The following is a 14,290-nucleotide window of genomic DNA, read 5'->3' on the forward strand; positions in this document are numbered from 1 at the left end:
GCTTGCCATATCACACTGTGATGCTGTGGCTCACCAAACATCTGCCCCATGAGAAGCTGATAATTGCTTTCATCCCAGAGCTTAGTGGGTAACATTATCACTGTCAACCTTGACTCCTCTCTCACCTTGCACAGATACCTTTCACAAATAGTGAAATATCTCTGCAAGACCAAGATTAACCATTAGAACACTACCAGTAACCCAGCTTAAGATCTTGAATCAATTAGAGCCAGAACAGAGAACAAAATGTTGCTTGGTAGCTCCTACCTCCTTAGGACTTCTGTATACTTCTCTAGAGCAGTTTTCACTGGACTTGTTTCTCTAAATCAGAAAACAGAGCATCTAAAATGTTCTTACCTTCTCCCCCAACACCCAAAATTGTGTGTTATGGTTAGTGCTTACAGTTATTTCCATTAGACTCCTGCTACTCAGTGAGAAAGATACTCGTTTATCTCTTATAATTTGCGTTCACTGTATGGCCACAGAGTCTACTTCAAAACTATCACTGAATTTTCTTTTTCACCTTTCTATTTTTTTCACTTATACACAGAATTCCAGCAGAGTAAAAAGAAAAAAGGTAGAATTTTCCAAGATGTCCATCCTGAGATATCTATGGCCTTGATTTCCCTCCATCTCTGGCTTTTTACAAAAAGGATCTAAAGTAAGACTCCAGTTAATACCAAGTACATTTTGAATTGGCCAGTGTTTCATGTCAATCACTTGTAGCTCAAGGAATAACACAGCTGGTGACTCCCTCTAAAGTCTTAAAGTGACTTGTTCAGCATCATAAAAAACTTCATTGGCAGAAGAAAGATAAGCTTCAGTTCTTAACAGTGGTGTTCAGTGGTGTTAGTCATAACTGCTTTTTTCACATTTTGACTAGAGTGAGAGATGAAGTAAGAATCTTACCCCACACCAGGTTCATTGACTGCACTGACCTGGGCATGGCATCCAGTCTGTGCTCTGAGTAGTTCAGTAGTTTTATGGCATAAATAAGAACTTCGTGGTGTACATGACAAAGGAACCAAAATAAGGCTTTGTGGCGAGTTTGGTTCTTGTTACCTAAATCTTGACTGACACACAGAACTATTGAAATATGACTTCATTGTTCCACACTTAAAGCAAGCAATACTTAAAGCATAACTTCTAGCTTATTTTCAAAGGATTTTAGATTATTAGATTTATGCACAGACATCTAGCATTTAAATTGTCAAGTGGTTGCCAAAGAAGGGCCATTGACCTCTCTCTGTATTAGTTGTTAGAAAGGAATTAGACACAAACTTCATTTAAGAGTTTCACAGACAGCTGCTGACAGGAGAAGAGGTTGAGATCCCATATTAGGCTTAGGTTCCAGGATGTGAACTGCAGGAATAAGTTCCTCTGCCCCTGTAAAATTAGCATCTTGGTCATGCCTTTATACCCCTGCTCCTTCCACAATTCAGTCTCCTCTGTCTTCCACCTGCCATTCTGAGCCCACAGCAGCTGTAGACAAATCATTGCTTATTATTTGTGCTCAGGTCAGAAGCAGGTCTCAGTGCTGATAGCCTGGGTGGCTCTTCTGGCACAGAAGGCATGAAGGGAGTGTGAGATAGAGGTTATACTTTGCTCAGTGAGCAGAAACCAAACCAAGTGGCTGCTCTGGAAACATGCACTTCATAGTCCTGTTTTGCTTATATCCCAGAGGTGAAAAACAGCATGTCCACTGTAACTGTAGGGTCTAATATAATGTACAAGGATGGCACAGTACAGCTTTCAAAATTAAATTCCTACATCTCATCTTTAGAGTCTGCTGCTATTTCTTAGTCAACTTTGGAGTACCTGTTCTTAAAAACTTCTTGCTTCCGCTTTCCCACTATGGTGCCACTGTAGGATTTAAAATCTCTTCCTTTAGCTTGACCAACTGCAATGATTTTGGTAAATAATAGTTTAAAAAATTTTATGTTTTGTGAATAATATGTTAATTTCACTTATACACTACCAATTTTAACATCTAAATGTTGTGCTTTTGAGGAGTTAGTTCCTTTCTGTCATATATTGTAATACCTTCAAAGTTACCAATGTAAATCAGTTAATCCAATTTTTTAAAGTTGCATTTATATTACAGGATTTATTGTATCCTAGAATAAGGGCAAGCATTGCATGAGAAAACATCTGTCCAACATTCATTTGTAGCTTGAAAACAGGAAAATTCTAACAGAAGTATGGCTTACTCAACATTTTCTGCTTTGGCTGTCTCAAGGAAAGTACTACAGCTCTTATGGCATCCCTCAATACAGAAATAGTAGCCTGTTACCTATTGATAGCCAGTAATGATCCTCTGTGATCACTAACCTTGCTTTTCAGGGCAAGTGCTGACTTGGCCACAGCCCAGTATGTTAATAGCAGCACCACTGTTTAAACTGGGGGTGGGGGAGGAAATCTGTTTGTCGAGTGCCTGTGTTTGACAGCCTTTAGTTTAGTAGCCATTGAGTTCAAGGAGCCTCCTGCACGTTGAAAAAGTCAAGAATGGGTAAATAAAGTCATTTGCTATATGGCTGTCTTCTGCTGATGAATTCCTGGGTACTGGAATCACTGCTGGCAGGTCAGTGTGCATCTTGCTTGCAGACGTGCATTTGGCCCACTTTTCCATGTGGTGACTTCCTAGGTACTTTGCAGGTCATAATGTAAAAATTTAATGGGCAGATTCTGAGAAAGTGTGAGTGTTTTTGGGAGAGATATGTATCAAAGTTCTTGGGTGTTTTTTAATTATTCCAAACAGAACTTGGAGATACCTGCGTTACCTTTTTTCTAAAGATAGATAGCAATTACCCAGTGTGTTTGTAAAAAAAGACAATGGCTCGTTAACCAAGTTTTCTTTTCTGTAGAATTATAAGACATGGGTTACCTCTAGCAGGTGTTCAGGATATACATGTAAAAATCCATCTTCTGCAATGGGTAACAGCTGGTACAGCTGCCTTATATCACTCTTGTGGTAAGCCTGAAAGAAGTCAAACTCAGGAATTCAGGAAGAAGAGGTATTTTGCTACAAGGCACAAGTGCATGCAGTTCATTTAATTATTTCAGGAAGCCATGTATACTTTGCTTATTTCAGACCAAAAAACATAATGGTTATATCTTTCAAATGTTTTTTTTACAATTAATTAAAGATGTTCTTGGCTTTCCCAGGAATGTGGTAGGAATGGTATGGTTGATCTTTGCTGAGGCAATTCTTTTCCTTCCAATAAATCTTAAAGAATGTTATGGGATTATTTTTTAGTAGGCCCTTTGTTATAGGAAATGCTACAGGATGGTGTTCTGTGCAGATCTTTTATTTGTTATGTATGCAAGAACATTTGAGACTATAAGTGGACTTCCTAATGTGCAGGTGGCACCCAGCTGTCTTTTTCTCCTATCACACCAGAAGGTTTAAGCTCTTTATTCTTGTAGAACCAGATTGCTTGGGAGGCTAAAAGGCAAGTTGGACCAACCTCAGTTGAGATAAAGTGGAATTTGTGTGGATGGGGGGATGTTCCTGATAATGATTGCTGACAGGGAAAATGTTATCTCTGTTCTAAGGAAGTATGACCACATTTTTATTTTCATCTGGCAAAGCCAGTATGTTATTCTGAATTTCTGTACCTCTTTCAGTATTATCAACTTCCTTGCCCATTGAAAGAAAATTAGAATGCTGACACCTCAAACCACCATCTGTGATAGGCTGCAATCTCATGTCAGGCTTTTCATTCCATTCTAAAGTCTTGCAGAAGAGGGTATCCAGTGAAACCTAAAAGTTTTGATAGTGGCTATCGTTTTCTAAATCATCTAGATGAAAAGGGAAACCTAAATGAAAAGTAAGCCCGGCACCTAAATGAAAAACAAAATATTTTGAATGTATAGGACCTTAGTAAACTCTGTCCATATTTCAGTGAGGAAGGCTGAAAACTGCTGGAAGCATGAAAAATCATTGTTAAATATAACTCAGTTCTCAAACTGACTCTTATTTGGGATATGTAGTCAATTTTGAGGAAGTAAAACTCAGACTTAACCTCTGCTGTAGTCTGTGAAGAGCTAGTGATTCAGAAAAGCTAGCATGCCCATATCCTTTTATTGGTGCAAGTATATATAGAGCCATAAGCAATGTGTTAATATATATTAAAAATCAAGAAAGGCATTGCTAGAGTTCAAGGAAAAGCATGACAGAACAAGAAGTCCTTTGCCTGCCTGGCACGTTCCTCCTTTGCAAATAATCGGCTGATGATATGTGCAACAAAGAAAGAATCACTGCATGAAAAACTGCAGCCTCCCTGTTATTGCTTTCCTCACACTTCCTGCCAGAACAAGGGAATAGAAAGCTTTCAATTTGATGTTGATGTTATTTCCTTGAATGGTTTTGTTAAAGTGCTGAACATACAGTTTGTTTGCTAGCAACCTTTGGATTTACGAGTTGCCAGTCCTGGAGACGTTACTGTTTGTCATGCATTTTCCTCCTGATTTCCCTTCTTTATCCTCCTGCCTTCAAACCTTTTTAAAGTCTTTGCACTGCTGATACTGGCTCTGATGCTAACTGGTAGTAATAGAGTGCTGTGCAGCTGTGGCACTGGAGCTTCCCTGGATAATGCTGACCGCAGACCTAGCAGCGTGTGCCAGCTCAGCACATCTTGATAACTCATAATCCCTACCATAGGTTTTAATAGTTTGTCTGGTCTACTGTAAATCTCTAACTCACTGTCATCAACAGAGCTCTTGACCTGATTCATAGGCACCAGGAATTAAGCTCCTGTCACACTCTGTTAGAAGATGGCACTATTTATGCTGTGATAGTATGCAAACAAAAATAGATGCTATTGAATATATTGAATCATAGAACAGCGCCAAAGGTCGTGTTGTTATTTTGAATCTTGTTAATTAAGCAAAGTAACTAAAAAGAAGGAGGAAAAAACCCAGAATCTGAAAAAAGAACAAAAACCAAACCCATGTACTAGCCAGCACATAGAAGTACAGACAGGTTATCTGATCCTTTCTACTAACAGATCTGAAATTTGGGATAATATTGTGTGCAATAAGAAAAATACGTACATTACTAAAAAGAAATAGTTCTGTGGAGTTTTTTCCCACCTCTGTCTCAGTGTGAATATATAAGATAGTCTTCAGTCCTATTGCAGGTCACACTGGTTCTCAGCTATGGAAAAATTCTGTCCCTCTAATGAAAAACCTCAAAAGCGTTAAAAGAAAGAAACTCAATCAAATCGCTTTTGACATTCTGATGCAGCAGAAATTATATGGGTTGTGCTGTAAAAAGGAGCCCAGTCCAATTCTGTCTAGTTCCTCATTAAAGATCAATTTGTCTAGTAATGAAGACAGGGTACCAAAATACCGGAATTTTATTCTAGATCAGATCCTGGCTTTTCATGGGGCTTTTGTACTGAGGCTTCAGTTCCTTGTACTTTTGAGTGCATCATTTCTAAGTTTGGCCCATTTTTGGTGTAAGGTCCCAGCAGACTGCTCAGTGCAGCTGGCTGGTGGAATCTCTGATTGCAAGTGGAGAAACAGGGTACTGTAAGAAAGTGAACTTGATCTTTGGTGACTCTAAATAAGACAGAATGATGAAATTGATTTGAAAGAAATATTTTAAGATGCATCACTTAACTTTTATTTGGTCATTGCAAACATTTTGTTATTGTTACCTGAACAAATGTAGATGTTTTTAATATAGAAAGTAAAGTGGTTTAGATTGTTATATATGATCTAATAAGAAATTGATCTGCATGGAAATTGTTTTGTATTTTTACTTGTTAGAATTGCCAGCATGGAATAACTTGATAATTAGTAGATTTCTTTATTTCATAAGGCTAATTAATTATTCCTTGATATACAAACATGATTCAATGAAGGAAGCCTTGTTTGAGTGAGTACAAGTTTCTTTTTGACAATTATACCAGTTCCTATTTTGCATTTTTTGGTAAATGGTGATGAAACTGTTCCTTCAGCTGCATTTTCCTGAGAAAATATGTCTGACTGACCCACTTAACACAAGAACATGTAAATGCTCAGAAGTTTATTATTATTATTCCAGGCAATTCCCAGTCCTCCTAACTCGATCAGCTTCATGATCAGATTTCCAAATTGTGAAAATCTGATGAAAAACGATGTGTGAAATTGCCAAGTAATCACAGAGGTACAGAATAATATTGTATTTGTAAGAACGGAGACTACACAAAGATCAAGTTACACCACCTCTGCTGCAGGTAACTCTTGACTCTGTCAGTAGTTGTCATCTGAAAGCTGATTTGTGAAGCAAGTTAGTTATTCTGGTTCACATGCAGAGGAGCTGGCAGAGAAGGCAGCAAATACCTCACGGTACATCCATCCTCCTTCAGGCAAGTTTGGTGCCAATAGTAAGGACTGAAGGGGACCACACCTGCTCCTTGGAGGACTTCCTCCCTTTTGTTGGTGATAGAAGGGCACTGGAACTGTCTTCTCCTGTCTATTGTGTTGTCAGTCTGGGATTTCGGTTCCTACAGAAGATGATTCAGCTTCTTTCAGTCATTTTTAGTTCACTTGAGAAGGTTTGTTTTGCCCCTTGAATTGTAGAAGTACATATCGTCATTAAAATTTCTTTATTGAAAATTTGGCCCCATTTGACCTCATAGCCATATTTTTCCTCTAGTGGTGTCAAGAAATGTAGTGTTTTAATTTGTCATAGATATGGCCTGATAATATCTACAAATCGAAACACTTAAGAGCATAATTCAGTATTCTAATTCAGTGACTTCTCTGTGGTCCAGTGCATATGATGTATAGCACTTCTGTCTATATCTTTAAGGCACATTGGTGCCAATTTGTGGTGTGCTAAGAACAGAAGGAAAGACAGCCACTCCTCTGGTATGCATTTCATCTAGCCTTAGGACCCGGCAAACCCCTGTGTGAACTCTCCAGAGCTCTGACTGCACTGATCAGAAAAGGGAACATCCAGCAGTTCCCCCAAGCCATGCTGAATTTGCTACAGTTTGCCTCTTCCAGGGCAGTCAGGGATAGGGTAACTGCTGCAAGGCAACCCTTGACTGGATCCTGGAATAGCCATAAGTGTTGTTTCATGTCTTGGTAGCAGAATCCCTCAGATGGGGTGACTCCAGCACTGATAAATGCAGAATTTCTAACACAGCTTCACAGGAGGGTAAATCTCAGTTTCTCTTGAAATCTACTGATAAGGACTCTGTCTCAACTTGAGTCTTTTGAGGCCCTTGCAGGAATAACCAACCCATCTGGACAGAAGGGGACAAACATCTAGAGAGTTTGTAGCCTGTTGTACCCACAATCCTAAACCATTTTAGCTGTAGCACATGCGACTGTTAGATTGATAGATATTGATTTCTTCAAGAGAAAAATTCTGTGGACTGCTTGTTAGCTCGATGCATGCCAGCTGGGTAAGAGCTAAAGCTCTGTCACTACTTTAGCAAGAGCATTGCATGTCTTATCTTTATTGTAGAAACAAATTAATGAAAATTATATAGATTAAGGCAGGATAATAAGATCTTGTTCTCTTCTGTACTAGAGAAGGTATCCAACAATGATATTTTCCAAATTCCAGTGTGTTTTCTTGTGCTTCATAATGTGATATTTCACTGCACTGTCACTTGATATTAATTACAATTAATTAAAAGTGATCCAGTTGGGACAATTGGACAATAGTGCCCTGGAGATCGCTTCATTCCCAGAGGTTTTAGTGACTTGCTGCTGCACTGGTTCAAGTCTTCAGAAGGGTGCTATACATCATAATGTCATTTTACATTGTTATTTCTCTGAAAGCAGCAATTTAAAAGAGTCTCCAGTGAACCTTGAGCAACTTTGTACTAAAAAGAAAAATGTTACTGTTCAAGATCTGTAAAATATAAAATATAGATTCAAAGAAATCACTTGACATGAATAGTAGTATTAAATTTGTGCCATTATTTGCATGTAATATATAATGTAGTAAAAGGCTAACAAAGCATTTAGGCTGCTCCAGGGCTCATTGATTTTTCTGCACCTTTGTTCAAACTAGGTCAAAACCGATATTGGTCTTATTTTATCACGTGTATTTTTCTCATGTTCAAGACTTCTGTCCTAAAGTGATTTTAACACAGTTTAAGCCCACAATATATTGTTGCCTACAATGTCTATTTAGAGAAGAGCAATACTCTTGTTTTGGTTTAGGTTACCCTAGCCAAGCAGCAGCTGGCTAATGTGACCTAAACTTTGGAATATACAGAGGCCCCATTTTTTAGTAACCTGGGTGAACTGAGGGCTTAATGGAATAACGCTTGCTTTCATGTTAGGGTGAAGGCCAGTCATTTAAAGAATTATGAAAATGAACCTTGTAACCAGTGCAAACGTGTTAACACAGTTAAGCAGCTCATTTGATATTCTGCCTCACCATTATAAACAGGAACATGGAGCCTACTAAAATTAGATTTTGTCCCAAGTCCCAAATCAACAAATCTTCCTGCCTGTGCAACCCATACTTAGCAAACTTTACTCTATGAAGAAATAGAGATGCAGAATTGGGATCAGAATACTTCTCAAAGAGGAAAAACATAAGCTAGAGGCTATTTTTAGACAGTGATGAGGCTTTCAAACAAACTGTGTATTGTCCTGACATTTCACGTAATTTCTCCACTGTGAAACGTGTTCTATCATAGAAACCAACCCATTTGTTATAGTGTGTGATCCTTCCACTACAGCATATCTGGAACATCATCTCCTCTCAACATATTTTGTTTTTCTTAATTTATCTGGTTTCTGAACAGGATCATCAGTCAGTCTTTGAATAGGTTTGATTCAACACTGTGTTATTTCATTTCTACACAGTCATAATAGCACAAAAATCAATGAGTTGTACTGACATACAAATGGAGTTATGTATTGGCAGATCAGACCTATTGAATCTATTTTGCTCACAAGACCATTAAAATTGGTTTAAAAAAAACCAAAAACTTTAGCAGTGAGATAAGCAGTAGTTTTGTTTTTTGAATAAAATCCATCCTGTGTTCTAATATTTGTGGTCATACTAATGGGAAAATGAGTGGATTCTTCACTTTCTTATCAACAAACTTTTGAGGAAAGTTATGTTTAAAAATATGTGTATTTCCTTATACAACAGTAATCTCTGTCTCTGCTACAGACTGGGAACTGATGACCTATACTAAGGGATAAACTACAGAACAGAAAAAACAGCAACAAAATGCTGGTTCCACTACATTCAGCTGGAGTTTTATGTCCAACTTTGCTGGAATTAGAAATTTATCCTAGGGATCTCCTTTCTTCATTTATCTCAACTCAGCCACACTAACCAGCATATGAGAGTACATGCTTGCTTTTAAGCATGGCATTATTATCTCCTTCATTATGTTAACACAAACCTCTCAGCATTTTTTTGGTACTATCCCAATATCCTCTTCCTAAATGCAAAGTAAGATTAAGCAGGCTTGCAGTGTGTTCTGTGCATGCTGAAACTCAGGTTTTGGCAGGCATTAAGAGAGAGGGTTCCAGAGAGAGTCAGTAGGAATGTTTTGTCCATCAAGATGTTTGAATTGGACAATAAAAGCACTCCAGGCAGTTGTAAGTTATAACCACTAGAAGATACAAAAAACCCCCGCAGTTTCAGAGATAACTGAATCCGAGACAATGCACTTCAGCTGGAAGATAACTCATGTCACTGCTGCTGCAGCTGGTTTTTAAAAAGTAATTTTTCTCTATTCAGGGCAGGGAAGAAAATCACTAAAATACAAGAATGGCTGGGTGAAATTTAAAGAAGGCTCACATGCATTAGCCTTTATTTTGTTGGTAGACAGATAAGTTTTTCTCAGAGTGCTGGTAACCGATCACAGAGTTAAAGGGGGAATGAGTACTCTCTCTGCTTCTCTCTCCCTCTGTCCTCCTTGTCCACTACTTCCCCTCCCCCTTTCTTTCTTCCCCCCACCCCTCTCTGTCTCTGTAAGTTTGGAACCTGATTCAGGCTGTGGTCTGACGTTCACTGCAGAAATTGTTTTACTAGCTTAAGACAAAACTCCTGCTGGCTTAACATCTTCCTTTGCCAAAGGTTATTGGCCCAGAGCACTGCCAAGTTAAGTGGATTACTTCAAGCAATCTTATATGGTAGGCTGAACTGACTTGGCTGATTTTGCAGTGAAGTGGGTGAGGATCCCTCATCTGCCCCACTCTGCTTGCTTTGCAGGATGCTGTGGAGAGCAGCACAAAAGTGGCAGCCCAGCCACAGCTGCTGTGAATCCTTGAATGCATCTTCAGTATGATGCTAAGGAAAACATAACAATTTCTACGTGTAGTTTGTGCTAGATCCTCCTTACTAAGGTCTCTCTGTACACTGTTCTTCCATACCGTCCTGAAAGAACAGATCAGGATCTCCTTGGTTTTAACCCACTCTGTCTGGCTGTTCCTGATGGAAGAGCCAGTGGGGTGAAAAACCCCGACAGATTAAATCTCTCAGACCCATCTCCCATTTACTGAACTTAAGGGATGTTTAGTTGACTAAAGATAGTATGGCTTGATCTATATTAAAGAACTGTCTTGGGGTATTTTAGAACCACGAAGGTACTCACTAAAATAATTTTACAAAATTATGTACACTATATATTCCAATGTAGAAACAGACACACAGGGAGACTGGATAGTTAGCACATATGAGGCATTTCTGTAGCTTTAATTAATGAAAGTAATAGCAAAATGGCATCACAAAGTCCTGTTCTTTCAACTTCTCAGTGTAAACTTTCCGGGTTTGTATTCTGGCAAACCAGTAAACAGAAATCTGGTTTTTGCAAACATTTTAAGGGCTCTATTCCATGGTCTACAACACCTGGTGTATCTCAGCTCTTGGCGTAATTTAAACAAACAGGCCATGTAACACATCTCTCTCTCAGTCAAATAAAGCAGACTTGGTGTGCTGCCAATTCTGCTCTCATTTATTTGCTAACCCTGGGTTTTATTTATTCCCTGAGTCATCAAACACATTGCAGAGAGTGACAGGAGCAGACAATATTACATCTAATAGCTATAAATTAATGTAAATAAAATCTGGTAAATCAGGTACATTATTTGCCTGGTTTTAACTGCCCCACTTAATTTTATGCACTTGAACAAAAAGCATAGTAAATGAAAAAGTTTTTTGCACTGAGAAAAGCTAGAAAGAATATACCCATTGTATACTGATACCTGGTTATTTAGATTAAGTGAAAAATACCTTTAATCAAAAAATACACCTGGATGTAATACAAAATTTCCTGCAAAATTTGCTCATTATTGTCTATGGCAAAATCTCTTCTGACTTCAGTGACTTGGGGATCAGCCCAGTACTGCCTAGCTGTGGGATACTGTCCTGTAAATGGTAACGGATGTGAGGATCTGTGAAATGCTGGAATGCTTTCCAGTGTTGAGAAAGAGTTACTGAGCTGATTTCTGCAATCAGAGGGAGAGAAAAATCAAGGGGGAAAGAAGGGATGAAAACAATGTTCTGAAGTTAAGAAGTATGAGGGAGATCACTCTCAGTTCCCACAGGGGTGAAGAGTTCGTGGTCAACAGACCATTGTGTGGATTAGATCTGAAGAATAGGCATGTAGGTGACAAAACCTTGTGGTTTTTTGAGCTTCTGTTTTAATGAGATTTGTCTAGCTCAGCTTTACATCAGATTGATTTCCTCTGTAGAGCTGATTTAAACCACAACCAGGTGAAGGATGGGAGCTGACAGGTCAGTTATATGTCACTTCTAAAGATAATTATTGAAAAGAGGAGTTATAATTTTTGCATCAGTTGTATATTGCTGAAATACATTTCTGAAAACTGATTCCAAGCAACATCTTCAAGAGCAGCGTGCATATAATGAATGGAAATTGATGACCTGAAGACTTTTGTGTATAGTTTCTGACTGTAAAATTCACCAAACACTCACTTTCTTCTCTTTATTAGTTGGCCATTCCTGCTAGGTTAACATGAAAAGAGAAGACTGCAGTACTTTGGGTTGTGCCTTGACCACGTAATTGGAAAAGTAAATGGTTTCCCTGTGATCAGAGTTGGAATCTGTGCCAAAATCACTGAGCTCCATTCAAAAACCCCTTTTCATGAGTCATTTTGTGGCAATACTTGTTAAGAGATGGCAAAATACCAGGAGTAAAATGATCAGCACACCTCAGGCTGCTAATAATAACAAAATAAGCTTTCCCTACTGTGAAACTGGCTCCTCTCTAGTCTTCACACTTATATGAGATTCCTATGCAAGAATAAGTCAGAATCAGGCCATGATTTTTTTTTCTTTAAAAAATGAATTTTAAGATACAGTGTATCTGCTGCCCTAAAACATAAAGAAGTGCTTAACTTTCCAGTTTGTTAACAAGTCCCAGTGTCCTTTAACATGTGTCCCTTAGAGAAGGAATGTCTGCAATATTTTGCATTTGAAAAAGAATGAATGGCAAGGCATGGTTACAGAGGCTGGAATTCAAGAATCATTGGCCTCACTACTAAAAGCCATTGATCACTGGCTTGACTGTTCCAGGTCCAGCTCTGGACACCCCTCTGTCTCCTAAATGCATCACAATATATTCATTTGTACTGCAGCTACTCATTGTGCAATACATTCTTTATTACTCTGTTCTACTCATGCATTGTGCTCAAAAGACAGAGATCTTTTCCTGCTTTCCAAAAAAGCACCAGAGGTCTGTGAGTCCTGTCAGATTTGAATCTAGTGCATGCTAGAGAAAACAACTCTCTCTCATCTTCAGCATAACAGTTAGTTCTTCAGCGTTTCAATAGTCATATTGGGAAGGGGAGTATACCCCTTTATTTCTGAGGATTTCATTCATTCCTCTATTATGTGAGCTGGGCACAGAACATGGCCCTAAGTATTCTTCGTGTGATTTATTCTACATTGACAACCACTTAAGTGGAGGCAAAGTTAGACCCAAAAGGCACAAAGTGATGAAAGCTGGAACTGAAAAATAGCATGACAGTCAAAATTGCTGAGTTTCACACAGCCCCTGCTCTAACAGTGTTAGAAAACTCTTGGTCGAAAAGAATCCCAAAAAGCCCTCTGGAAACCCAGTCCCATGACTCGTATGATCTCCTTGAAGGCTTTTTTCTTTCCCTCTACAAAATGACATTGAATAAAGCCTGGTGACTATGCTACTTGCTGCAATTTGACAGCTTTTAGTCAAAATGTTTTCCATTTACAAGAACTTCTTTAACCAGAGTTGAGCACAGTGGCATCTGCAAGTCAGATTGAGCCGGTTTTGGTTGGGTTGTAGGCTAGATCTTTCCACAGAAGCGGAATGCTTCCATGGCAGGGGATAGGAAGAGATATGGAGGGAGATGCCCTACCTCAGGAACTTTGTGATGAATTAATGCTGGTGACTCAGGCAGTGTTTCCCAAAGACTCTCAAGAGCTGAGACGGCACTTCATGAATCAAGACTTTTGTGTTTGCCTGGTTCATTATGTTGTTTGAAAGTCTGACAAGCCAAAGCCACCGCATTATCTGCTGCAGGTGAAGTCAGGAGGAAGTAATTCCGGTCACTACGTGTGTTGTGACTGCTCAAAAGTGAACGGGAACAGAGGACTGTCCTTTCCTTCCCAGCAGCCACTCTGTGTTGATTCACAAAGGCCAGATGCTACCTGATCTTCCCACTGGGATTCAGTTAAGAATGCAGACCTTGAATACTCAAGTTCCCTCTGAATATTACCTAAAACTGAAAATTAACTGAGCTGCTAAAAGGAACATGTATCACACATAAATAATTTTTTTTTACTATAAAGGTGTTGTTTTGATGATTGCTTTTTGGAATGTCTATATAAGTTCAAAAGTGTTTTTAAGATAGCTATGGCTAATCCATTGAAACCAATCAGTCTTTTCAAGTTTGTGTGTTCAAGACCCTTTTAAAATCCAAACAGTACAAAAAAGTGTTTCCAGAGTCTTCCAACTCCACTGTCATCAGCTAAGAAATGGACCAACATATTTTTGTAATCTTCTGTGTGTATGAAGATGCAATAATAAACTGTTTTTTCCTCTGGCATAGGAAATGGCATTCAGAAGGAAGTTAAAAAAGGAGGAGAACAAAGGAGCACAGGTAGGCCTTTTCCAAGTGATTTTTCTAAAACAAAAAAATCAAAATCAACTAATCTTATGGCAAAAGTTGTCCAAGAGTCCAAAAATCTGAGGTTTGTTCTATCTTCTTGTCTTTAGTGAACCTTAAATTAACTGTAAGTATCCCTATGCTTGCATGATTTATCTCAGACAATGTTGTAGGAGACAGAAAATTTTGAAAGGAGACTTTA

General features: G+C 38.6%; 1 long non-coding RNA gene across 1 annotated transcript in view; it reads left to right on the plus strand.

Annotated features, from left to right (window-relative positions):
* The window catches only part of LOC134554868 (uncharacterized), a 109,672-nt gene that overhangs the window by 84,627 nt on the left and 10,755 nt on the right, over positions 1 to 14,290 (plus strand). Inside the window, exon 6 of the long non-coding RNA XR_010081333.1 lies at positions 14,032 to 14,082. This is a non-coding gene — a long non-coding RNA (uncharacterized LOC134554868). The remainder of the gene's footprint in view (positions 1 to 14,031; positions 14,083 to 14,290) is intronic.

This window comes from Prinia subflava, chromosome 9 (assembly GCF_021018805.1).
Source record: "Prinia subflava isolate CZ2003 ecotype Zambia chromosome 9, Cam_Psub_1.2, whole genome shotgun sequence".
Lineage (NCBI taxonomy): Eukaryota > Metazoa > Chordata > Aves > Passeriformes > Cisticolidae > Prinia > Prinia subflava.